The 26,571-nt window shown below is 37.6% G+C and overlaps 1 long non-coding RNA gene across 2 annotated transcripts; it reads left to right on the top strand.

Annotated features, from left to right (window-relative positions):
• The first annotated feature begins 4,942 nt into the window (after positions 1-4,942).
• Positions 4,943-20,486, top strand: LOC106005986. 2 transcript variants are annotated; one of them, XR_001179771.2, is made up of 3 exons: positions 4,943-5,238; positions 17,366-17,509; positions 20,332-20,486. It is a non-coding gene; the product is annotated as an uncharacterized LOC106005986 (long non-coding RNA). The 2 variants fall into 2 exon arrangements; XR_001179772.2 differs by lacking the exon at positions 4,943-5,238 and adding an exon at positions 10,580-10,699.
• The last annotated feature ends 6,085 nt before the right edge of the window (positions 20,487-26,571 follow it).

Raw genomic sequence — 26,571 nt, forward strand, 5'->3', positions numbered from 1 at the left:
TGACCAGTGGTCTTTAGTACTCTCCACATGTCAGGGTCAAGTGACACCAACAAGCTTCCTGCTATTTTTCATAGCAAGTCATGAGAAAATGTAATGTCTTGAAACAATTGATGAATATCTCTAGGTTCTGTATGTTGATTTGGCTCACTTGGTGGTTCTTCTTTGGGGTGTTCTATGTAGTTGCAGTCTTATAGGGCTGGGGCTGGAGTTATCTGAAGGCTCAGCTAGGCTGGTTGTCCAACATGGCTTCTTCATTCATATATGTGGTGCTCTAATGCTTCTCCTTAAGACTCTTGGTCAAAGCAGTCATGAGACAGTCCAGAGTCAAAGGGTTGGAAGAATAAACCCCATCTTCAATGTGGAATGTCATGCATGTACTGAGGGAGAAGGAACTGGTGGCAACTATGGAGACAGGTTACCTTAGTCAGCATAGGGGGACATCTTCCCAGTGCTCAGATAAGTTCTGACAATGTCAGGTCAATGGAAGGAGTTTCAAGGCTTGGGACTTCTTGGGGTTATTCCTCTAGAGGAATTTAGGGGTTGTTAACTGTGAGATGTCATTAGTAGACTTCATTAAAATCAGAAGTCTGCAGTGATACCTGGTTAGCCTTCCTGTTCCTCAGTACACTCCTAGCTCCCCAAAAGGGAAATTAAACTCTACTTGTAAGTTGGAAGTATTCTAAAAGCTCTCTGAGGTGACCATGAGATATGGAAGAAAAAGCATGGCCAGTGAGACATGGATTTGTTTATAATTTCTGCCACACAAGTTAGCCTGGTGAGTTTTCTTTCTTCCTTCCTTTCCTCCTTCCTTCCTTCCTTCCTTCCTTTCTTTCTTTCTTTCTTATTTATTTATTTGTTTGTTTGTTTATGAGAAAGTATGAGCAGGGTGGTGATGAGAGAGAGAGAAGCAGGCTCCCTGCTGAGCAGGGATCCTGACTCAGGGCTGGATCCCAGGACCCTGAGATCATGACCTGAGCCAAAGCCCTATACTTAACCGACTGAACTACGAGATGCCCCTTTAGCACAAAAGTGTTTAATTTTGATAAAATACATTTTATTTTATGTAATGTGTTTTTGGATTCATATTTGAAAACTGCTAAACCCACGTTGTGCAGATTTTTCTCTCAGTTTTTTCTCTTAGAACATCTATAGCTTTATATTTTACATTCAGTCTATGATTAATTTTAAGTTATTTTTTTTATAAAGATTTACTTTAAAGAGAGCACATGCATGAGTGGAGGGAAGGGCAAAGGGAAAGAGAGAATCTTAGGCAGGCTCCCTGCTGAGCACAGATCATGACAGGGGTTCCATCCTAGAACCCTGAGATCAGGACCTGAGCCGAACTCAAGAGTTGGATGCTTAACCAGTTGAGCCACACAGTGGCCCCAATTTTTAATTTTTTATAAAGTATGAGGTATTTGTTCAGATTTTTTTGACTAAACAAAAATTAAAATGTTCATTTATTGAGATGGAGATATTGAAGAGGCAGCTGAGTCGGGCATTCAAGTCTGAAGTTCAAAGGGAAGACACAGATGAGAGATACAGATTTGAGAAGATTTAGTGCTATTTCTTTGATGATATTTCCCTCTCATTTTCTCTACCCTTTCTGAATGCCTATTAATCAGATTTTTAACCTCTTAGGTTGACCTTCTTATTCTCTATCTTTGCTTTCGTGTGTCTAATTTCTTACCTTGAGAGGGCTTCCGTTCTCTGAGGGATTTCCTTGACTTTTTATTTTCTCCATTTACTTGTTTACTTATATTTTCTTATCATAGTTTAACCTTTCAATTTCTTTGTTTTTTATTGTTCCTTTTTCTATAATACTTAGCTCTGGGTTTATCAATTTAAGATTTTCTCGTATTTCTCCAAAGATATTAATTCATATCTTTGAGGTTTTCTCCTGTTACTTATCTTTGATATTTGAGTGAATAAATGAGTGTGTATGTGTGTGTGTATGTTTTAGAGAAATTTCTTCATGTTTCTAATGATCCTTGATTGCCATAATTATGAATAAGATGCTAAAAATCTTTTAGAAGCTATTATAGACTTAGTTATGTTCTCTCCAAATTCTTATGTTGAAATTCTAATCCCCAGTACCTCAGAATGTGACAATATTTGGAAATAGTCTTTGAAGAGGTAATTAAAGATGGGGCACCTGGGATGCTCAGTCAGTTTAGCATCTGCCTTCAGCTCAGGTCATGATCCCGGGGTCCTGGGATTGAGCCCTGCATTGGGCTCCCTGCTTAATGGGGAGCCTGCTTCTCCCTCCCCTCTGCCTACTCCTCCCCCGCTACCCCCACTTGTGCTCTCTTCCTCTCTCTCCATCAAATAAAGATGGAACAATATAATTTTTTTAAAAAAAGGTAATTAAGGTAATATGAGGCCATATGGGTAGGCCCTCATTCTGTATGCCTGGTGTCCTCAAGAGGAGATTAAGACCCCAACAGAGGGAGATCATGTGAAGACAAAGGGAAATGAAAATGATCTACAAGCGAAGGAGAGAGATCTCAGAAGACACCAACCCTGCTGACACCTTGTTCTCAGACTTCTAGGACTCCAGGAAAACAAACTGCTACCGTTTAAGATACCAGTCTGTGGTATGTGGTTATGGCAGCCTTGGCAAACTAACATAGAAGCTGTCAGACATAAGGCTGTCATCTCTTAGGGTTATTTGCTAGAGAACTGGCTGTTTCATTGGTGCATATCTATTTCCCTCCCCAAAACACATACACACAATTTCAGTATGTAGTAGTCATTCAGTATCTCTAGGAATGAATTCTTCAACTCCTATTGGAGGTGGGCACCTAGTTAAGTTTGGTGGTCCAGTCATTCAGGATGCAAATTTTTCACTTGACTGCCCCTTTTACTATCTTGTTACCTTACTGTCACATTCTGCTGTGTTTGGTGCTTCTGAACAAAAGTCTTCCCTTCCACTTTTTTTCTTTCTTTCTTTCTATATTTTTTTTCTTTTTTAATTTTAAATAGGCTCCATGCCCAGCACAGAGCCCTACATGGGGCTCGAACTCAGGACACTGAGATCAAGACCTTAGCTGAGATCAGGAGTAATATGCTTAATCCCTTTCACTTTCACTGGAGAATAGAATCTGGCTGTCAGTTGTGGGGAGTGGAGCATTTGGCTGCTGGTATCTCCGCATGGGGAGGGGGAAGGTGGTGTATGAATACACATCTGGAATTCCAAGCCTTCCATGCATGTGTTTCACTTTAAGCCTTACCCCTGGCCATGTATCCCTGTAGTTGCTCACAAGGTCTCCGGGGCAAATCCGTTCACTTTTTTTTTTTTTAAGATTTTTATACTTCTTTGACACAAAGAGAGAGAGAGAGAGAGAGATCACAAGCAGGCAGAGAGGCAGGCAGAGAGAGAGGGGGAAGCAGGCTTCCTGCTAAGCAGAGAGCCCAATGCAGGGTTTGATCCCAGAATCCTGAAATCATGACCTGAGCCAAAGGCAGAGGCTCAACCCACTGAGCCACCCAGACAACCCAAATCCATCCACTTCTAATTGGCTGTCCCCTTGAGTATGAATTTGGGATTAAGCTTTTTCTTCGGCCACATCAGTTGCCACTCCACTGTCTGCCTTCCATCTTCCCAAAGTGTGAACAAGCATCCCCTTTTCCTCACCAGGAAATGCCTTTTCTTCCTTTACCACTATGTTGTTGGAGGAGATAAGGGAATGCATTCAATCCATCATTTGTTGCTGTCCAGGCAGTGTTTGGAAAAAGGAGGAAGATAAGGTGATTGTAAAAATATATTTTTCTCACTAGAAATCAGAGCTGATCATGAAAATAAAATTCTAAAGACTTTTTAAAAGTTGGTTTTATAACCAATAGAAAGTAAAAGAACTGAGTTGCACTTGCTCTCTTTGCATTTGTTTCCTCACCTGTCAAATAATAGGGTGAGACTGGTTGTTTGTAATTCGGATCCCTCAACCACAGGGCCAAAGATCCAGATTCGTCCGTAGGTCTGGGGTGGGGACAAATGGGGGTCCAGTTGGGGGCAACGGGGACCGATAATCTTTTGGGGCCCATGATGCTTGGATATTCTCTGAGTCTGTGAATTTCATTTCTATTGCTTGATTCTCTTTTTAGCTGGAAACTGTTTTATGAATAACAAATATTATAAATATTTGGACAATTGTAAGGGCGCCTGGGTGACTCAGTTGGTTAAGCATCTACCTTAGACTCAGGTCATGATCTCAGAGTCCTGGGAGTGAGTCCTGCATTGGGCTCCCTGCTTTTCCCTCTGCCTCTCAGCCAACTCATGCTCTCTCTCTCACTCTCTCTTGCTCTCAAATAAGTAAATAAAATCTTTTAAAAATTAAAAAAAAAATCGGACAATTGTAGATCTAGTAAGAGCCTTAAACTGAACCTCAATATTACATAAAAATGGGCCAAAGATTAACAGGAGACGCATATAATGATGTTGTAGCTGGGAGGGCTGGAGTGGGGGTGTTGTGAGTAGATGATTTATGATTTGGAAAAAATGTCAAAATATATTTTTATATTTGGAAAGCAAAATGCCTTTTTCACATAATAATTTGGAACATTAAAAGCTATGTTTTTTTTTTTCTTATCTGACATGATGCACAGGAAAATAAATGTCATTTCTGCACATAAATCTCACTAGTCAAAATGGAAGTCAGAGGTGGTGGGAATGGTGTCATGAGATTTTCAGGCTTATCCAAAGGGGTCATGGGCTTAAAAAGGTTGCAGAGCACTGCAGTAATGAGATGGACTGGTTTCTGAAGAAAAGTGAGAAAAGAAAACCATTAACTCCAACTGTCACTCTTCCAACTGAATATTGAAACCACTTGGGAACAAATTTTGAGTGAGGTTTACAGTCATAAACAACGTTGGTGTTTTTGAGGTTTGCTTGTGAATCGCCATTTAGCAGTACCACATGCTTCCTAGAGATGTGTTTAATTGTCATATTTTAAAACCTTCAAACGTGTTAAGTTGCCTGTTACACGGGGCTAACTTATTGAAAGGTTTCTGTTCGCTTAGATTAGTGGATTTGTGTGTTGTGTTTTGGCTTCGTGAACAGAAGATTCAGGAGACTGGAATTTCCATTCTACTTTCACAATGACGGTGTATAACGGGAACAAGTCACTGAGTATTTTATCTGTAAGTCTTTGGATAAAATGTACTGCATCCAAGGGTGACTTGGCTCAAAATTTGTCACCATGGACTGCCAAGGTTCATTTGACAGACTTGGCCAACTTGGTAAGTTTCTTCCTCATTCTTTCTCCTTCTGTATATTGAAGATAAATGAGGGCATGAGATCCAAAGTGCTAGTTGCTTGTTGTAGTGATAGTCATGGTAGTAATGTAGTGATAGTCGTGGTATAATGGTAGTGGTATTCTTATTATATATATCCCTCCTTGATGTCAGAGGGGAAATGAATGAAGGAGACCGGAACATTCGATCATGTGTTAAAAACAGTGGGTCTAGAAAAAGAAAGCTGATTTTGAGCCCTAATTCTGCTGGCTCTGTAACTTGGTCAGGATGGTTTAAGTTCTCTGAGCTTCAGTTTCCTTGTTTATAAAATTGAGGTCACAATAGCTACCTGATGGCATCGCTTTGAGAACTAGATGAAATAATGTTTTTAGGAATGAGGACTGTGCCTAGCATTTTGTCCCAAAGATGATGGGAACCACTGTAAACTTTTCAGTAAAAGAATGATATGATTAGGTTTATGTTTCAGTAAATGTGAAGGATCAGTAGGGAGCACATAAAACTGGAAAATGAGATTTGAAGCAGGGAAACAGGTGAAAAAGTTGGAATATGACTGAAAAATTACATAATCTTAAATATAGCAGAGGAAGAAGTGGCGAAAATGAGACATCCTTGAGTGATGGCAGTGAGGCCTGGTCTCATTGGTCTTTGTGCCCCTGGCACCAAGCATGAAGCCTGACCTACAGTTGGGGCTGAGAAAATATTTTACTTGATTGTAGAATTGCCTCAATTTGATTGTCATAACAAAAGGTAATAAGGTGAGAAATTCTGTTGTTCTAACTGATGTGTGGTTTTGTTTTTTTTTTTTTCATGTTTCTGCTTTCCCCCAACTCTCTCCCTCTTTTCAATTTGGGGAGCTAAACATTTTGCCTTTTTATCCTTGGGAAAGAGGCTCCATGGGAGAAAGTAGACTTTAAAAGTGTTATCAAATTAACAAATGATCATTGTTTCAAAAAATCCTCATCTCATTTGGAAGAATACATGATGAATTAGAGTCAGTGTCTCCTTCACAAAAAAAAAAAAAAAAAAAAAAAAATTCTTGCCCTGAATGATGGAGAGAAGCAGAGGGGGTATGATAAGATCTGGTGGCTTTCTAGGGTAATGGGGGTGAACCAAGGATTCAGGAAACTGGATAATCTTGAGGAGGCTCAAGTTTCTGTCCCTGGTTAGTGTCTGGGGGTGTGAGTGGCAAGAGGCAAGTTCCAGCCCCACCACTGTCCTAAGGGGGCAGCCCTACTGTTGTCTGGGTAATGTAAGCTTCACTGAGTTCCTTGTTTAGAGCATGGCATTGCAACAGCAAATGAATCTAGGACTGAAGAATATAAGTTTCCCACAGATCATAGCAGTGCCCTACAGTGGAATTTTCCCACACGGAGGTGTGACTCAAAGGAGAATCAGGGTCTTAAAGAGGCCTACTGATGGGAATGACAATGAAGGGCAAAACGGTGCCATATTGGCCTGCCAATGACCAATGACTGAAGTCTGGAAGGGAACCAGGACCTCTGAGTGGATGATAGTGTAGACACCCACCAAAATCAGATATTCTCTCCCACTCCATCCTGATACTTTGACCCTATGAGTCCTGTGAACCTAGTGACCCCCAAAGTTCTGATGCAGCCCTGGGCAAGCCGAGGAGCTTGCATTTGAATTAACTCAAATTATGTCTTTACTATGCAAAAGTGTGGGGACTCACAATATAAATTGAGTTCGGTTATAAAAATATGAAGAAAATTTCTTGGGCACCTCATTTTGTCAACTGGCATTCCAGATTCCTATATGAATAAATTCTTGGACAAATTAGTAGAAGTAGAGTTGGCACTGATTTTAAGTTGCTGCATGAACACATTCTATGAGGCACAGGTCAGAACCCACCTGAGGTACAGATTTAATCTAGGAACCCACTCTTCAGGATTATTGCCAAATTGAGCCTGATAAGGATGGAAAGAGAATAAAAATCATGCAATATGAAAAATCATGTGAAGAACTGGGATCGTTAGCTGGGACTCTAGCAGTTTTCTAGCAGTGAGGACTAAGGCTGGAATTCCTGCAATGTTTGTGTAGCACGGGCTGTTTTCCAGCTACTATCTCAAGACCTTCATAAAAGTTAATTTCAGTTCTTATGAAAAACCAGAGCAATAAGTACTATTATTATCCCCATTTACCAGGTGAAAAAATAAAGATGCAAAGAGGGTACATAATTTGCTCAAGTTCATATAGCTGATATGTGACAGAGCCAGGATTCATTGGCCTCACTTCTCTCACTGTCATGTTCTAATTAGTGTGACAAAGAACTTTATTTACAGTCAGAAGGGACTATGAGCCACAGGAGCAGTGATTTCACTGAAAGTGGGTTAGGCAGGTGTCATGGTTGGTATCGAGAAACTCTGAGGTCTCTGATTCTGATTCTAGGAGGCTATTTCCTTGATACTTTACTGGCTAATTAAATTTTTTAAAAATTTGGTTTGAAATGACCTTTTTCTCCCTCAAGTGGCATGTGAGACTTACTCAACAAAAAGCAATAAAAATCTAGCTCAGGTGATGTAGCTCTTGTTCTATGTACATAATCATCCTTACAAGTACCCTATTGAAAAATAGCAGACTTTTGTAAGTGAAAATATTTTATTTATGTAGTTACAAAGCTAATTGAGGATGACTTGGTGAAATTTTTTCAGATTCTATCATGCTTAAAACAAAAATCTTTTTTGGGAGGATGACTCTATTTCCTGATTGTTGATTCTGTTGGCTGAATTTCTAGGGGTTCGTTTTTCCTACATGTTTTGGAATTTTGGTTTGAGAGCTCATCTTGTGGAGGAGGGGGTCCTCTACCCATTCCCACTTCTATCTGCATTCACTTCTGTCTAACAAACCTGAGATTATCATGATCAATCTATTCTTCCATCTCATTATAACACTGGAAGTGTCACAATTAGTTGTCCATGAGGATCTGTCTCTTAGGAATATCAAGAGTTTCAGTACTTCTGGAATGCATTCAGAAAGTGGATGAGTACAATGAAATGAGGGCAAACTCCAACTTGCTTTATGTAACACTGACCTTTTCAAGCATGCAACTACATAAAATTCAAGAAAGGGTTATATTGTATTTTAGATTGAACATTATCAACAGTGGTTTACCATTTTGGAAAATCAAATTACTGACAGTCTAAACGCTTAGGTTTTTGAGTTGCCAATACCGTGCATGGCATTAATTGGCTGCTGCAGCTATCTCTTTCACTGTGATTGCTACACAGAGTTGCAAATATCTAACAACTTCCTTACACCTTTCAATGTGACTGTGACCAAGCATTTACATATTGAAGTTATAAATTCCTTTCCTTCTATTTATTCTTTATCGTAAAGTTAGTCTTACAGTGATTTTTAAAAATCTGTATATAGGTAGGTTAATTTATTGTTAAATTTCATTTGGGGCAGAACAGAGGGTACTATAAATACTTATTATAAAATGGAGGTTTGAGGATTTAGAGAGCTTTCGTTTTGTTTTAAGTTTCTATCATCCCCAAAACCTCAAAATGAAACCAAGCCCAAACCTCTCAATTAGAAAACCAGGGCTTCCTTGAATCTTGACTCAGGTTTACTAAAAGAATATATGACACTTCACGAAAGTTGGTAGGTGGTAAGGTTTCCAGGGAAGGCATTGTGAAGCATATATCAGGTTTAGAAAAAACCAAATATCGGGATTAGAAAATTTTACTGTCTCAGAATATTGGCAGAAACTTTTTACTTAGCATGTGTTAACGTACACATTATATAAGCAAGTGCTGTAGCAAGCCTTCAGTATTCATACACATTTCTGTTAGAGTATTTATGTATTTTTTTTCTTTCTCTTATTCTCTTACACGGATGAGTAAGGATGTCTGATAAGGATATGAGAGGATACATTTTAGCTCTAAGACAGGGGAGATCCGAAAAACAGATGACCTTCCTTTTTTAAACTCAACATTGCTTTCCGTTGACTTGGTGGAGGTTCTTTGCCTTTATTCCATTTTTCTCCTTGAAATACCTTTTCTCTCTTTATTTCCACTCTTTCAAGTCCTATGTTATACATTGAAAGAATAAATGGACAAAAATGTCTAATGAAAAAAGGGAAGCAAAGCTTAATGAATGAAGAGTCATCTTGCCAAATAATAAGATGTTTTATTATTTGGCCATATTGAATAAAATACCATGTTAAAGTACAAGAATAGGTACAAATAAAAACAATATTACAGAAGAAGACTCTATTAAAAGCTGTTATGATAAAAATGATAACTGAGTAAAGATTATTATATAAAGGGTGAGTACACAATAGATAAAACTTGGAAAGTTAGATTCTTACTATATATCATGTATCAAAATAAATCTAACAGAATTTAAAACTTTTATTTAATGTAAAAGATGGCAGAAAATATGGAGGATGATGAGTGTCATGATCTCAGAGAGGGAAGTAACTCTATACAAAAACACAGAAAGCAAACCAATGGAGAAAATCACGAAGAGATGGATCAAGTTAACTACTTTAAAAATTTTGTTCTTATTTGTAGTGACAGTATGCCTGTTGTTAGTTCCTACCCTATGCTCATGACGTGGTCTTTAGGCCCTATGAATGTGTGTCTCCAACATGAGCACATCTGCTGCTTACAGGTGTCCAGGTTGGGTTCCATACAAGGTCACAACAACTAAGAGAATGACAGTCACATTGGAGAAACATTTATTATTTTGATCTATTTTTATATTTTTATTATAACTTGTTTTAGGTTTCAAAGATAGGCTATTTGTATATTTATTATAACAGTTCCCTAACTAATCAAGTAAAATATCTTTTTGTAATAGAATACTAGATACTGTTTTGCTTTGATAGTGAAGGAATGAGCTTAACATACAAAAGGCTTTGTTGATGTAACAATAAACAATGCTTCTAATACTGGAAGCTATTTTTCACAAATTTCATGAGCTCATCAGAAAATACCTTAGAATGAAAAAGAAAAATTCCCTGGTGGTAAAATGTAGCTAAATTTTGTGTCTTATTTTGTAGTTAACAGTATTGTCTCTTGTCTATTTTACGAAAATGATATTGCAGAGTTTCCATTTAAGCCTAATAATACTTTCATCTGACATGAGTCACTATAGAATGAGTAATATTTATTTACCATTACCACATAATGATCTAATTATATCATAGCCATTATTATGTTGTGAAATTTTAATTGCTGTTAAAGCTTAATGGCTCCTAAAATGAATAAAAGTTAAAAATTTTACACATTCTGAAGTAAATGTATAAAATGATCACATTATTTCTGCCCAACAGGGTATCATGATCAGAAAAACAAAATGAGAATCCACCATCCAAAAAACAAAAAAGAAATTATTTGGGTCATTGAATATCAAGGGGAAGAAATAAAAGGAAATGATTAGTCTCAGGAGAATCTAGCAGACTTCACAGAGGGGACAAGTGGTGAGTTTACTCTTTATTTCTATGTGAATGGGAATGGATGAATTTCTTAAAAAAAAAAAAATGAGGGAGGAAAAACACCCACATAGAATCCATTAAATGAAATACACTTTCTTTTGATCCAGTTAAAGTCCTTGTATTTGAATACTGAAAGCAGAACTCTCTCGTTGAGATAATCCATCTCCAACAGGACAACTTTATCTTCTCGAAGAAAGCACAGATAGGAAGTTTTTGAAAACTTCTCATATAAGAATTCCAGCTAATGTTGGAAAAAAAAAATCCTAACTCTTGTTACTTTTTTTTTTAAGTTGAAGGAAATCTTCCAAAAAAAAAATCTATATCTATATATATTATTTTATAAATCCCCTATGAAAAGAAAACAACTGAATGAAGAGAATGGAAGCACAGAATGACAGATTTTGTCACTTGTCATAAAAAAATGAAGAATAAAATGCATCACTATCATTTTATTAAGTGTTTAACTTTTGAAAACAATAATTTTGATGCTATAGGAAATAAACTATTTGAAGATGAGAAACTGTTAATGTGTCAGTAATAAATGTATACTATAAATTTTTATGTATTTAGCAAAACATTTGAGCATTCAGAGAATTAAATGAACAACTGAATGACAATAGGAATCTCCTTCATTTAGTAGAAACCATAGCAAAATTGGATAACATCACCACTGACACTTAAGCATAATACAAACATCAACACCAAATAACAATATGGCACATTATGTAGGGGATGAAATATAAAACCAAAAATCAAGATTATAGCAGATGGAATTAACAAGATTATTTAATGAGGTGAACAATGCTAATTATTATTCGATCATTTTAGATATAATCAATGGTGTACTGATAACCTCTCTTAAAAAAGAAAATCTGTTTGTGGCACTTGCTGATTTCAATGTTGCAAACACTCCTAATAAGACTGATTTCAAGCTCCTAATAATTTAACAACCGGTTCACAAAACTCCTGAATATTTAATGGTAGGCTTTCACCAGCCAGTGCAAGCTAGCTCCTACATACTACATACACATATAATCAAAGCTCCGTAGAACAGACGATAACTGGTGTTAGATCTGTGAATTTTAAAATGGAAGTCATGTTATTTCTACATGTGACAAGTTGGGGGCAGTTCTGTCCAGTAGGTGACTTAAGTAAAGAATAATTATATATGTATTTTAGTAAGCACTTACAAGAGAAAATCTGGAAATCTAAATCCTGGGTACAATAATAGCAAAAATGTGCAAGGAAAACAGCAACTTGCAACAGTTGATGTTTGAAAATGATAAAATATTCTGTATTCTGATTTCTGTGCATTTTTTTAAACTGGGAGGAAATGAGACAGCAAAACTCTCTGGTACCTCTGAACAGCTTTTTATATGGCACAAAGTATAAAACCACTTTTCAGCCTCAATAAAAATTAAAAAGCACTGGATACACATTTACGAAACATAAGTATTTAGCCATTGTTGAATTTGGAATAGGAAATGCAGTTGGTAACACAATGTTACTAAAAACACAAGTAGAAGAGGGAAGATTCAGTGGGGGTGGGGTGTGTGAAATGGGTGACAGGGATGTAGGAGTGCACTTGTCGTGACGAGCTCCAGGTGATGTATGGAAGCATTGAATCACTCTATTGTACACCCCAAACTAATATAACACTGTATGTTAACTGTACTGAAATTAAAATAAGAAACCCGATTTAAAAATTTAAACATTAAAAAAATTTTTTTTTTTTTATTTGACTGACAGAGATCCTAAGTAGGCAGAGAGGCAGGCAAAGAGAGAGGAGGAAGCAGGCTCCCCACTGAGCAGAGACCCTGATGTGGGACTCGATCCCAGGACCCTGGGATCATGACCTGAGCCAAAGGCAGAGGCTTTCATCCACTGAGCCACTCAGGTGTCCCAAATTTAAACATTTTTAAAATTAAAAAATATCCATTGATAAAAATAAATAAAAATAAAAACACAAATAGAGGCAGGTTAAAACTCTTAAAGTTTTTTGATGACACTAATAAATGCATATGTTCTAGAAAAGAAGCCAAAGAATACTTGAAAAAATATCAAAAGTTATATGTATTTGTTTAGCTCTAATTTATCATATTTTAAAAAGTATTAATGTTGTAAGCAAAATGTTGCAGAAACTGAAATTCAAGACTTAAATAATACCCTTCAAATGCCATCAAAGAGATTAAGAAATTTATTTTTTATAAAAGTATGATTGTGGTTTTTATGAAAAATATATTATTGTTGTTAAAGATATTACAATCTCTGGATGTAGATGTGAATCTCAAAACCTACAAGGAAAAAGACCAAGTTTGACTGGAAATCCCACAATCAACCCATCTTTGTCAAAAACCAAAATTTCCAAGTGAAGAATTTTGTTTTCTGTATCAGATACAATAATATTATCATTAAAGAAAGTTTTATTTCTTATTTTATTTTTTTCTTTTATTTATTTTTAATTTTTTAAGTTTAATTAGCCAACATGTAGTACATCATTAGTTTTTGATGTAGTGTTATTTATGATAAAAACTTAAAAAAAAAGTTTTATGATGCCAAGAAAATACTACACCTATTTTGGTGCTCTAGATAACACCATTTGATGAAATATGAAGAAAATGAAATAGTACAACTACACAAAAAGTTAAAATCTACTGATGACTGTAACAGCAAATGTGATATTTATGGGTCACAAATATTTGAAAAACTAAAATCTTTTTAAGCTGTTTTCTAGAATCTACATAGATTTCCTCTGAAATATTGCAATTTGAATATCGAAATGTTTGCAGCAATAACTTTCTGAATACGTTTTCAAATATTCTGATATTTCTCAGGCTATAAGTAACTTCCAATTTCAGTTGCCAGTGACGAATATAGTTTCAAAATTAAAATGTGCTTAACACTAGTTAAGGTTTGTACTATCTGAAGAAAAGTAGTGAGCAAATCAGAGATTATTTCTGTGGAAAATGAGATACTGGATCAAGTAAGCATTGAAATCATCATAAAGAATTCATTTCCATAAAGCAACTATTAAAAACATATATTCTGACGGTGCTATTTGTAACCATTTTGATTAATTTTTTCATTTTCTATTATTTTATGCTCAATAATCTTATTTTTGTAATTTCTATAAAATATCTTTTATTTTGTAGAAGTAAAAGATAACTAATAAGTTTTATTTAAAGAAACGTTTCTAATTTGCTCATTATGTGAACCAGAAGTATTCTTTTTTTTTTCAGTAAATCAGTATCTTTTTTTTAATAATTATTTTTATTTTTTTATAAACATATAATGTATTATTAGCCCCAGGGGTACAGGTCTGTGAATCGCCAGGTTTACACATTTCACAGCACTCACCATAATGCATACCCTCCCAACGTTCATAACCCCACCACCCTCTCCCTACCCTCCTCCCTCCATCCACCCTCAGTTTGTTTTGTGACATTTAGAGTCTCTTATGTGGGGGCACCTGGGTGGCTCAGTGGGTTAAAGCCTCTGCCTTTGGCTCAAATCATGATCCCGGGGTCCTGGGATCGAGCCCCATGTTGGGCTCCCTGCTTGGCAGGGAGCCTGCCTCCCCCTCTCTCTCTGCCTGCCTCTCTACCTACTTGTGATCTCTGTCTGTCAAATAAATAAAAAAAACTAAAAAAAAAAAAAATAGTCCCTTACGTGAACCAGAAGTATTCTTGATTAAACATATTTATTTATACATGGTTGTGTGTTTAATTTTTTTATTGTAAATTTTTCTTTTTTTTTATTAATTTTTTATTTTTTATAAACATATATTTTTATCCCCAGGGGTACAGGTCTGTGAATCACCAGGTTTACACACTTCACAGCACTCACCAAAGCACATACCCTCCCCAATGTCCATAATCCCACCCCCTTCTCCCAAAAAACCCCTCCCCCCAGCAACCCTCAGTTTGTTTTGTGAGATTAAGAGTCACTTATGGTTTGTCTCCCTCCCAATCCCATCTTGTTTCATTTATTCTTCTCCTACCCACTTAAGCCCCCATGTTGCATCACCACTTCCTCATATCAGGGAGATCATATGATAGTTGTCTTTCTCTGCTTGACTTATTTCGCTAAGCATGATACGCTCTAGTTCCATCCATGTTTTCGCAAATGGCAAGATTTCATTTCTTTTGATGGCTGCATAGTATTCCATTGTGTATATATACCACATCTTCTTGATCCATTCATCTGTTGATGGACATCTAGGTTCTTTCCATAGTTTGGCTATTGTGGACATTGCTGCTATAAACATTCGGGTGCACGTGCCCCTTTGGATCACTACGTTTGTATCTTTAGGGTAAATACCCAATAGTGCAATTGCTGGGTCATAGGGCAGTTCTATTTTCAACATTTTGAGGAACCTCCATGCTGTTTTCCAGAGTGGCTGCACCAGCTTGCATTCCCACCAACAGTATGTTTAATTTTTTGAGGAAACTGATACTGTTTTCAATACTGGTTGTTCCATTTTACAATCCCACAAATTGTGCACAAGAGTTCTGATTTCCCTACATCCTTGCCAACGCTTGTTATTTTCTGTTTTTTTTTCTTTTAATTTTATTTTTGTAATAGTCATCCTAATGGGTATGAGGTGGAATCTCATTGCTCTTCTGATTTGCATTTCTCTTATGATCAGTGATGTTAAGCATATTTTCGTAGGCTTGCGGGTCATTTTTATATCAGCTATCTATCATCTATCATCTATTCAAGTCCTTTATCCTAAAGAATTGAAAGCAGGGTCTCCAAGAGATATTTGTATGGCCATATTTGTAGTAACATTAGTCACAATAGCCAAAAAGTGTAAGCAACCTAAATGTTCATCAGTGGACGAATGGATTAACAGAATGTAGTATATATGTGCAAATGGGCATTATTTATACAATGGGATATTATTCAGCCTTAAAAAAAAAAACGAAGCATCTTGTTATGCTGCAACATAGATGAACTTTGAGGACATTATGTTAAGTAAAATAAACCAATCATGAAAAGACAAATATGGTCTGATCCAATTATATGAGTTGTCTAAAATGGTCAAATTCATAGAAACAGAAAGTAAAATGATACTTACTAGGGGTTAGGGGAGGAGGAAATAGAAGGTTGTTTAATGGGTGTAGAGTTTCAGTTTTGCAAGATGAGAAAGTCCTGGAAATTTGTTGTAAAACAATGTGAATATATTTAATGCTAATGAATTGTTCAACTTAAAAATTGTTAAGATGGTAAGTTTTATGCATATATCATTTACTGCAATTAAAAATTTAAAAATTTAGTAAATTTAAATTTGATAAAATGTGACTCTCCAGGTGGAAAGTCATAAAGATGTTCATTATAGTGCTATTTCTAGTAGTAAATTAGTAATTTATTATTGAAATATCTATCAACAGAATTAGGGCTAAGAACATGAATTGTGATATATCTATATGATAGATTATTTCAATGATGTAAAAAATCTATGAAGCTGAGTGAATATAGAGATATGAGAAGTGAATATAGAGATATAAGAGAAAACTCTTTAGTGTGATCCAAATACATAAAAAATACATACACATATGTATGTATAGATGTTTGTTATATATGTAATATAATCATACATAGACATATTCTTTGCGTGTGTGTGTGTGTGTGTGTGTGTGTGTATTTACATATCATGTCTGTTATATATATGCATGTAACCAGTTTATTGAGGTAGCCAGACTTGGTAGGTTTCAAATATAAAGTAACTTTATTCTTCCACGTAACTGCCTTTTTCAAATAAACTCTGGAGACTCATTCTTCTGTCACCAAGATGAACTTGTGAGCAGATCCTATAGCTTGTATAGTCATTTGAAGATATTAAAAAGCTTAGCGTCGGGGCACCTAGGTGTCTTGGTTGGCTGAGTGTTGGACTCTTGGTTTTAGCTTAGGTTGTGGTCTCATGGACTGTGGGGTCTGGCCCTGGGTCGGGCTCTGTACTCAGTGGAGAGTTTGCTGGAGATCCTTTCCCTCTACCCCACACCCCTTCAACTCTCTCTCTCTCTCATTTAAATAAACCTGTAAAAAAAAAAAAAAGCCTAGCCTATGCTAGCTTCATAACTTTAGTCTCTTGTTTTGCGACACTTCTTTCCTGGTCCAGCTTAGGAAACCTGCAGTAGAAAAAGGGGATTGCTTGGTTGCTTCTCAATTACCCACTTTACTTTTTCACCTCCCTTCATGCTCACTCAAGTGCCCCTCTGTCCTGCTGGATTGAAGGAAGGTAGGGAGGAAAGGAAAGATCAGAAAAGATAACTGCCATCCTCCCTTTGACATGACAATGGTTTAGATGCTGATTTCCAAACAGTGTCTTGGTGTTCTCTAAAAACCATCTTCCTGGTCCCGCCCACGTAATCCTCTTGTCTTCTTTGCCAACTTCCCTCCAACTTTCTCCACTCACGAAGATGCGTGCCATCCTTGCCTAGTTTCATACTACTGTCTTCTCAGCCTTCTCCAGGTGGCTTGTCTTCATTATAGGTACCTTCTTGGAGGTGGACCATTTTGAGATGATTGCAGTCATGGTCCACGAAGACCAGAAAAACAGGGATTTTTGTTTCACTGAACTCTCAAAGTGCATGCAGATGCTTTTTAACTTGGGTGTTTTGTTTTTGTTTTTGTTTTTTTTCCTCCTAGTGCCACTGATGTCTTCCCTTAGCCTCTCCTCTCCAGAATTTTTCCAGGAGGGAATCAGATACTGGTACTTGTGTCTACCAAACTCCAGAGAACCCTAGCCAAGCCATCCAACTAATTTTCTTGAATCTTCATATTTGGATCAAGGTGAGAGAGAAGCACACCTCCTACAGATGTTGGGAGGAGCAGTACATCTGTTGTTCTAGGACAGCTCTCTCTCTGAGGCAGGTTTCTCAACTATAACACTATTGATATTTTTGGCCAGATAAGTATTTGTTGTGGGAGACTGTCCTGTGCATTGAGCATCATCTCTGACTTTTAGTCACTAGGTGCTAGCAGCACAGCACCCCACCCCCTGCACTAGTTATGAAAACAAAAATGTCTCCAGACATTGCCAAATGTTTCCAGTTGAGAGGCATTGACCTAAAGGCATTCTTTCTATAAAACTTCCTACTTCTTAGGGACTTCTTCACCTTCTTCTTCTTCTTCTTCTTCTTTTTTTTTTTTAAGGATAAAGTGGGTGGTGGGTTTATGCTGGCAAAAGAGAACCCCAAATACAAGTTCTGCATAGATGGTACAGTGTTTTGCTTTAGAATGTGGGGACACTTGGTATGCTGAAACCCCAAGATAAGAATAATTCTATTTAACAACTTTTTGTTCCACATACAATGACTAAAAAAAAAAACACCTAAGTGATAGAAGAGATAAGAAAGCATACCAAAATATTAATAGAGACTATCTCTGAATGGTAAAATCATTAGTGATATCTTAAAATTATAACTTTAGTATTTTATACAATGAATTTATAGTTCATGTACGGAAGTTTTTTTTTTTTTTTAATTTTATTTATTTATTTGACACACACACAGAGATCACAAGAAGGCAGAGAGGCAGGTGGAGAGAAAAAGAGGGAAGCAGGCTCCTGCTGAGCAGAGAGCTTGATGTGGGGCTCGATCCCAGGACCCTGAGACATGACCTGAGCCAAAGGCAGAGGCTTAACCCTCTGAGCCCCCAGAAGTATTTTTTTTTTAAAAATAAGACCAAACAAACCATACCAACTTGGAAGACCTAACTCAGATGCCATTTCCTTCATGATGACTTTCCAGATCACCAAACTAGAAATCCATTTTTACTTCTGGAACAATAATTGCAGTTGACTTCTCTCAAACACCATAACCCTATACATGCACATAATCTTTACAGTCACCCCATTAACTAGAGACTTTGTTCTTCTTGTTTTGCAGATGAAGAAACTAACTTTAGAGAAGTAAATAAGTTGCCCAACTGGTCTAATCCTGGAAACCAATAAGACAGAGCTGTTACTCAAGACTGAATTTGTCTCTTCAGTCCATTTTTTGCCCCCCATAATATTGGTCACTGGGCACCTAGAACTTAATGGTGTTTTACGTGAATTTAAATATTACTAGAACTTTTTTTTTCTTTGTCTGCATAATATTCTCCAACAAATTATAAACAGTTTCTTTTAGAGAATAGGCTATTGAGCTTTCATTAAATATCTTCATACAGGGCCACAGGGTATGTAGATTACCCAAGTAGTGCTTTGGTAGAACAAAATGGCAATCACTTATAAGTTATATATAAACATGAGACTAACCCATAATTTCTACCATAATTATTCAACATCACTTTCTAATGGCAATATCATAAGTCATGAACATGACATGAAGATATATGATTAAGGATATATAATTATAATGATGATGTATAATTAAGCAGGTGACCTGCTGCCTAAATATTCATGTTTTTTATATTCATGGAAAAGGAGAAACAATTAATACATACTGTAAAAAAACACATTGTTAGTCATACTAAACAAATTTTAGGACAAAATTTTTTTTTTAATTTTATTTATTTATTTGACGGAGAGAGATCACAGGTAGGCAGAGAGGCAGGCAGAAAGAGAGGAGGAAGCAGGCTCCATACTGAGCAGAGAGCCCGATGCAGGGCTCGATCCCAGGTCCCCAGGATTATGACCTGAGCCGAAGGCAGAGGCTCAACCCACTGAGCCACCCAGGCGCCCCTTAGGACAAAATTATTATGTAAACTGAACATATCCATTGTACCAAATTATTTATAATGCAAACTCAACATAATAATAATGGTAGATTCTATGATGATTAAAAAGAGAGGTAACAGATGAGGAGGCACATGACCTTGAGAGACCCATGCCAGAGCTTTAGTCTTGAAGAAACAAGAACAAGCTGATTTCCACTTAATGCAGATGAGACACCCCAGATATGACAAGACTTTGGTCCTGGTGGCCTAACAGCTGGCTGAGTAGGGTGAACAGGTTGCAAATTTTCAATCCTAGAACTGTGTGGTGGTGGTACAAACAGGAACTGATAGTAGTCAGAATAGGTACAATGCATCTTCTTTTGGAAAATTATTGCAAACAGCAAAGTTAATGGTAAAACTCAAGGGTGCAGACTTTGTACCAATGATACTAAGAAATGTAGTCTATGGACCAACATTGGCATTACTTTGGACATGCTATTTCTTGGTCCCTGACCTAGAACTAAGTAATCAGAATCTTCGGAGTTAGGAACCAGGAATTTACATTTTAACCTGCTCTCCAGGATGATTCTAATGGATGCTAAAGTTTAAGAGAAACGGTCTATACCACCGCCACCACATTTACCACCCTAACAACAGGAAGAGGCTCCTTAAGAATCCATTTAAAGTGTAAATTTCTAACTGTGCTGTCCAAGACAGTAAACATGAACACCATGTGGCCACTGAGCACCTGAAATGTGGCTGGTCCAAGTAAAGATGTGCTGAAAATATAAAGAAAACGCTGGGTGTCAGAGACTGTGTATGATTAAGGAATGAAAAATATCTCATTAATAATTATTTATATTGACTACATGTTTAAATAATAATATTTCAGATATATGGGATTTGATAAAATGTATTATTTGTTTCATCTGCATCTTTTTACTTTTTGACAGAGTTACTGGACGTTTAAATTTGCATATATGGTTGGCATTATATTTCTATTGGACAGCATTGTTCTATTTAATTGCCTTAAAAAAAGGAGATTTCGAGGAGGAGTCAAGATGGCGGAGAAGTAACAGGCTGAGACTACTTCAGCTAGCAGGAGATCAGCTAGATAGCTTATCTAAAGATTGCAAACACCTGAAAATCCATCAGCAGATTGAAGAGAAGAAGAACAGCAATTCTGGAAACAGAAAAACAACCACTTTCTGAAAGGTAGGACCAGCGGAGAAGTGAATCCAAAGCGACGGGACGATAGACCCCGGGGGGAGGGGCCGGCTCCCGGCAAGCAGCAGAGCAACAGAACACAAAATCAGGACTTTTAAAAGTCTGTTCTGCTGAGGGACATCGCTCCAGAGGCTAAACCAGGGTGAAGCCCAGCGGGGTGAGCGTGGCCTCAGGTCCCGCGGGGTCACAGAAGGATCGGGGATGTCTGAGTGTCGCAGAGCTTGCAGGTATTGGAATAGGAAAACCGCTACAGAGACAGAGCCGACAGTAAGATCACAGTTTGGGCTTACCTTGAACCGGTCGCAGGCTCAGTGAGCTCAGAGCACAGCCGGAGGTCAGGCAGATGGGAGTTACTGGGCGCTGTTCTCTGAGGGCACACTGAGGAGTGGGGCCCCGGGCTCTCGGCTCCGCCGGGCTGGAGACCCGGAGGCCACCATTTGTATTCCCATCCTCTGGAACTCTACGGAAAGCGCTCAGGGAACAAAAGCTCCTGAAAGCAAACCCAAGCGGATTACTCAGCCCGGCCCCTGGTAAGGGCGGTGCAATTCCGCCTGGGGCAAAGACACTTGAGAATCACTACACCAGGCCCCTCTTCCAGAAGATCAACAAGAAACCCAGCCAAGACCAAGTTCACCTACCAAGGAGTGCGGTTTCAATACCAAGGAGAGCAGCAGAATTCCAGAGGAGGAGAAAGCAAAGCACAGAACTCATGGCTTTCTCCCTGTGATTTTTTTAGTCTTGCAGTTATTTAATTTTTTTCTTTTTCATTTTTTTCTCTTCTTCTGCTAAAATTTTTTTTTAACTTTTACCCTTTTCTTTTTTAACGTTTTTTAACTAGTTTATCTAATATATATATTTTTTCTTTTTTATATTTTTCTTTATTCGTTTTCTTTTTCTTAATTCTTTTCTTTTCTTCTTTTTTTCTTTTTTTTCTTTCTTTCTTTTTGAACATCTTTTTATCCCCTTTCTCCCCCCTCATGATTTGGGGTCTCTTCTGATTTGGTTAAAGCATTTTTTCCTGGGGTTGTTGCCACCCTTTTAGTATTTTACTTGCTCCTTCATATACTCTTATCTGGACAAAATGACAAGGCGGAAAAATTCACCACAAAAAAAAGAACAAGAGGCAGTACCGAAGGCTAGGGACCTAATCAATACAGACATTGGTAATATGTCAGATCTAGAGTTCAGAATGACAATTCTCAAGGTTCTAGCTGGGCTCGAAAAAGGCATGAAAGATATTAGAGAAACCCTCTCGGGAGATATAAAAGCCCTTTCTGGAGAAATAAAAGAACTAAAATCTAACCAAGTTGAAATCAAAAAAGCTATTAATGAGGTGCAATCAAAAATGGAGGCTCTCACTGCTAGGATAAATGAGGCAGAAGAAAGAATTAGTGATATAGAAGACCAAATGACAGAGAATAAAGAAGCTGAGCAAAAGAGGGACAAACAGCTACTGGACCACGAGGGGAGAATTCAAGAGATAAGTGACACCATAAGACGAAACAACATTAGAATAATTGGAATTCCAGAAGAAGAAAGAGAGAGGGGAGCAGAAGGTATACTGGAGAGAATTATTGGGGAGAATTTCCCCAATATGGCAAAGGGAATGAACATCAAAATTCAGGAAGTTCAGAGAACGCCCCTCAAAATCAATAAGAATAGGCCCACACCCCGTCACCTAATAGTAAAATTTACAAGTCTCAGTGACAAAGAGAAAAATCCTGAAAGCAGCCCGGGAAAAGAAGTCTGTAACATACAATGGTAAAAATATTAGATTGGCAGCTGATTAATCCACAGAGACCTGGCAGGCCAGAAAGAGCTGGCATGATATATTCAGAGCACTAAACGAGAAAAACATGCAACCAAGAATACTATATCCAGCTAGGCTATCATTGAAAATAGAAGGAGAGATTAAAAGCTTCCAGGACAAACAAAAACTGAAAGAATTTGCAAACACCAAACCAGCTCTACAGGAAATATTGAAAGGGGTCCTCTAAGCAAAGAGAGAGCCTACAAGTGGTAGATCAGTGAGGAACAGAGACAATATACAGTAACAGTCACCTTACAGGCAATACAATGGCACTAAATTAATATCTCTCAATAGTTACCCTGAATGTTAATGGGCTAAATGCCCCAATCAAAAGACACAGCGTGTCAGAATGGATAAAAAAAAACAAAACCCATCTATATGTTGCCTCCAAGAAACTCATTTTAAGCCCGAAGACACCTCCAGATTTAAAGTGAGGGGGTGGAAAAGAATTTACCATGCTAATGGACATCAGAAGAAAGCAGGAGTGGCAATCCTTATATCAGACCAATTAGATTTTAAGCCAAAGACTATAATAAGAGATGAGGAAGGACACTATATCATACTCAAAGGGTCTGTCCAACAAGAAGATCTAACAATTTTAAATATCTATGCCCCCAACGTGGGAGCAGCCAACTATATAAACCAATTAATAACAAAATCAAAGAAACACATCAACAATAATACAATAATAGTAGGGGACTTTAACACTCCCCTCACTGAAATGGACAGATCATCCAAGCAAAAGATCAGCAAGGAAATAAAAGCCTTAAACGACACACTGGACCAGATGGACATCACAGATATATTCAGAACATTTCATCCCAAAGCAACAGAATACACATTCTTCTCTAGTGCACATGGAACATTCTCCAGAATAGATCACATCCTCGGTCCTAAAGCAGGACTCAAACGGTATCAAAAGATTGGGATCATTCCCTGCATATTTTCAGACCACAATGCTCTGAAGCTAGAACTCAACCACAAGAGGAAGTTTGGAAAGAACCCAAATACATGGAGACTAAACAGCATCCTTCTAAAGAATGAATGGGTCAACCGGGAAATTAAAGAAGAATTGAAAAAAATCATGGAAACAAATGATAATGAAAATACAACAGTTCAAACTCTGTGGGACACAACAAAGGCAGTCCTGAGAGGAAAATATATAGCGGTACAAGCCTTTCTCAAGAAACAAGAAAGGTCTCAGGTACACAACCTAACCCTACACCTAAAGGAGCTGGAGAAAGAACAAGAAAGAAACCCTAAGCCCAGCAGGAGAAGAGAAATCATAAAGATCAGAGCAGAAATCAATGAAATAGAAACCAAAAAAACAACAGAGCAAATCAACGAAACTAGGAGCTGGTTCTTTGAAAGAATTAATAAAATTGATAAGCCCCTGGCCAGACTTATCAAAAAGAAAAGAGAAAGGACCCAAATAAATAAAATCATGAGTGAAAGAGGAGAGATCACAACTAACACCAAAGAAATACAAACTATTATAAGAACATACTATGAGCAACTCTACGCCAACAAATTTGACAATCTGGAAGAAATGGATGCATTCCTAGAAACATATAAACTACCACAACTGAACCAGGAAGAAATAGAAAGCCTGAACAGACCCATAACCAGTAAGGAGATTGAAACAGTCATTAAAAATCTCCAAACAAACAAAAGCCCAGGGCCAGACGGCTTCCCGGGGGAATTCTACCAAACATTTAAAGAAGAACTAATTCCTATTCTCCTGAAACTGTTCCAAAAAATAGAAATGGAAGGAAAACTTCCAAACTCATTTTATGAGGCCAGCATCACCTTGATCCCCAAACCAGACAAGGATCCCATCAAAAAAGAGAGCTATAGACCAATATCCTTGATGAACACAGATGCGAAAATTCTCACCAAAATACTAGCCAATAGGATTCAACAGTACATTAAAAGGATTATTCACCACGACCAACTGGGATTTATTCCAGGGCTACAAGGTTGGTTCAACATCTGCAAATCAGTCAATGTGATACAATACATCAATAAAAGAAAGAACAAGAACCATATGATACTCTCAATAGATGCTGAAAAAGCATTTGACAAAGTACAGCATCCCTTCCTGACCAAAACTCTTCAAAGTGTAGGGATAGAGGTCACATACCTCAATATCACCAAAGCCATCTATGAAAAATCCACTGCAAATATCATTTTCAATGGAGAAAAACTAAAAGCTTTTCCGCTAAGGTCAGGAACACGGCAGGGATGTCCATTATCACCACTGCTATTCAACATATACTAGAAGTCCTAGCCTCAGCAATCAGACAACAAAAGGAAATTAAAGGCATCCAAATCGGCAAAGAAGAAGTCAAATTATCACTCTTCGCAGATGATATGATACTATATGTGGAAAACCCAAAAGACTCCACTCCAAAACTGCTAGAACTTGTACAGGAATTCAGTAAATTGTCAGGATATAAAATCAACGCACAGAAATCAGTTGCATTTCTCTACACCAACAACAAGACAGAAGAAAGAGAAATTAAGGAGTCAGTCCCATTTTCAATTGCACCCCAAACCATAAGATACCTAGGAATAAACCTAACCAAAGAGGCACAGAATCTATACTCAGAAAACTATAAAGTACTCATGAAAGAAATTGAGGAAGACACAAAGAAATGGAAAAATGTTCCATGCTCCTGGATTGGAAGAATGAATATTGTGAAAATGTCTATGCTACCTAAAGCAATCTACACATTTAATGCAATTCCTATCAAAGTACCATCCATCTTTTTCAAAGAAATGGAACAAATAATTCTAAAATTTATATGGAACCAGAAAAGACCTCGAATAGCCAAAGGGATATTGAAAAAGAAAGCCGAAGTTGGTGGCATCACAATTCCGGACTTCAAGCTCTATTACAAAGCTATCATCATCAAGACAGCATGGTACTGGCACAAAAACAGACACATAGATCAATGGAACAGAATAGAGAGCCCAGAAATGGACCCTCAACTTATGGTCAACTAATCTTTGACAAAGCAGGAAAAAAGGAAAAAAGAAAAGGAAAAGAAAACTAGTCAAAAGGAAAATTTTAAACTGAAAGATTAAAGAATCATGAGAATAAACTCGACTTCTATACACTATTTTCCCTTAATGCTGGAATTTTGCAGTTCTGTGTGCTTTATAAATTCAGTATTCCCCTGATGTTCCATCTGGTCTTCTGGGGAAGGGGCCTGTTGCACTGATTTTCAGGTGTCTTTGCCTCGGCTTAGTTACACCATACCTTGCCAGGGGGCGAAGGTCAGTGTAAGTTGCTTTGGATTACTCTATATGGCTTTTGTCCTTGAAGGCTTTCTACACTGCTTTAGAGGATGAAACAACAAAAAAAAAGAGAGTGCCCCAATCTGCAGCCCTGGGGCTGAAAGATGACACCCCCCCCCCCTTTGTAAACCCTTAGGCAAAAGCAGTCTTCATTTTTGTGTGTGCCAAACTGCAGACTCCTGCAGCATGTACCCTCACCTATCCAGCAGGGGAGGTGAGGAGGTCACCGTGGGCCTGCTACTTGCAGTGCCCCTGCTTGGAGATCAGTCGCCCAAGTGTGCCACAGTTCATAGTCAATAGAAAATTGAGCTGAAAGCCCACTCCTGGGCTCACAGACTGAAGCCAGTGTCCTTGCTCCAATGCTTGGAATCTCTGCTGTCTCAGTCACCCCTGGTTCTTTCTGTGAACCTGGGGATCCTGAGACCACATTGTCCCACCTAGGATTTTGCCCTGCTTTACCACTTGAGCACCTTTCAGGAGGGACATTTGTCACTGGAGCAGGCTTTTAAAGGTACTGATTTTGCACTTTGCTGCTGTATCACTTCCCAGTAGCCAGCTTGTGGGGGCTCCCTTCCACCACCTACTGTTTATCTTCTAATATATCCCCTCCAATTCACTTCTTTGCACCTCCTACCTTGCAAATGTGATTTTTTTTTGTTTGTTTGTAGAATTCCAGCAATTCTTTTTTTTACATCTCTGGTTGAATTCATAGGTGTTCAGAATGATTTGATAGGTACTTAGCTAAATTCAAAGGATTAGATGAAAGGCAGTCCCCTACCTTGCCTTCTACCACCTTGCCTTCTACCACCTTGCCTCCCTTTATAGCTACTGTTATTACCCCCATTATAATGAT

Source organism: Mustela putorius, unplaced genomic scaffold (assembly GCF_011764305.1).
Source record: "Mustela putorius furo isolate JIRA1106 unplaced genomic scaffold, ASM1176430v1.1 tig00003834_pilon_pilon_pilon, whole genome shotgun sequence".
Taxonomy (NCBI): Eukaryota; Metazoa; Chordata; class Mammalia; order Carnivora; family Mustelidae; genus Mustela; species Mustela putorius.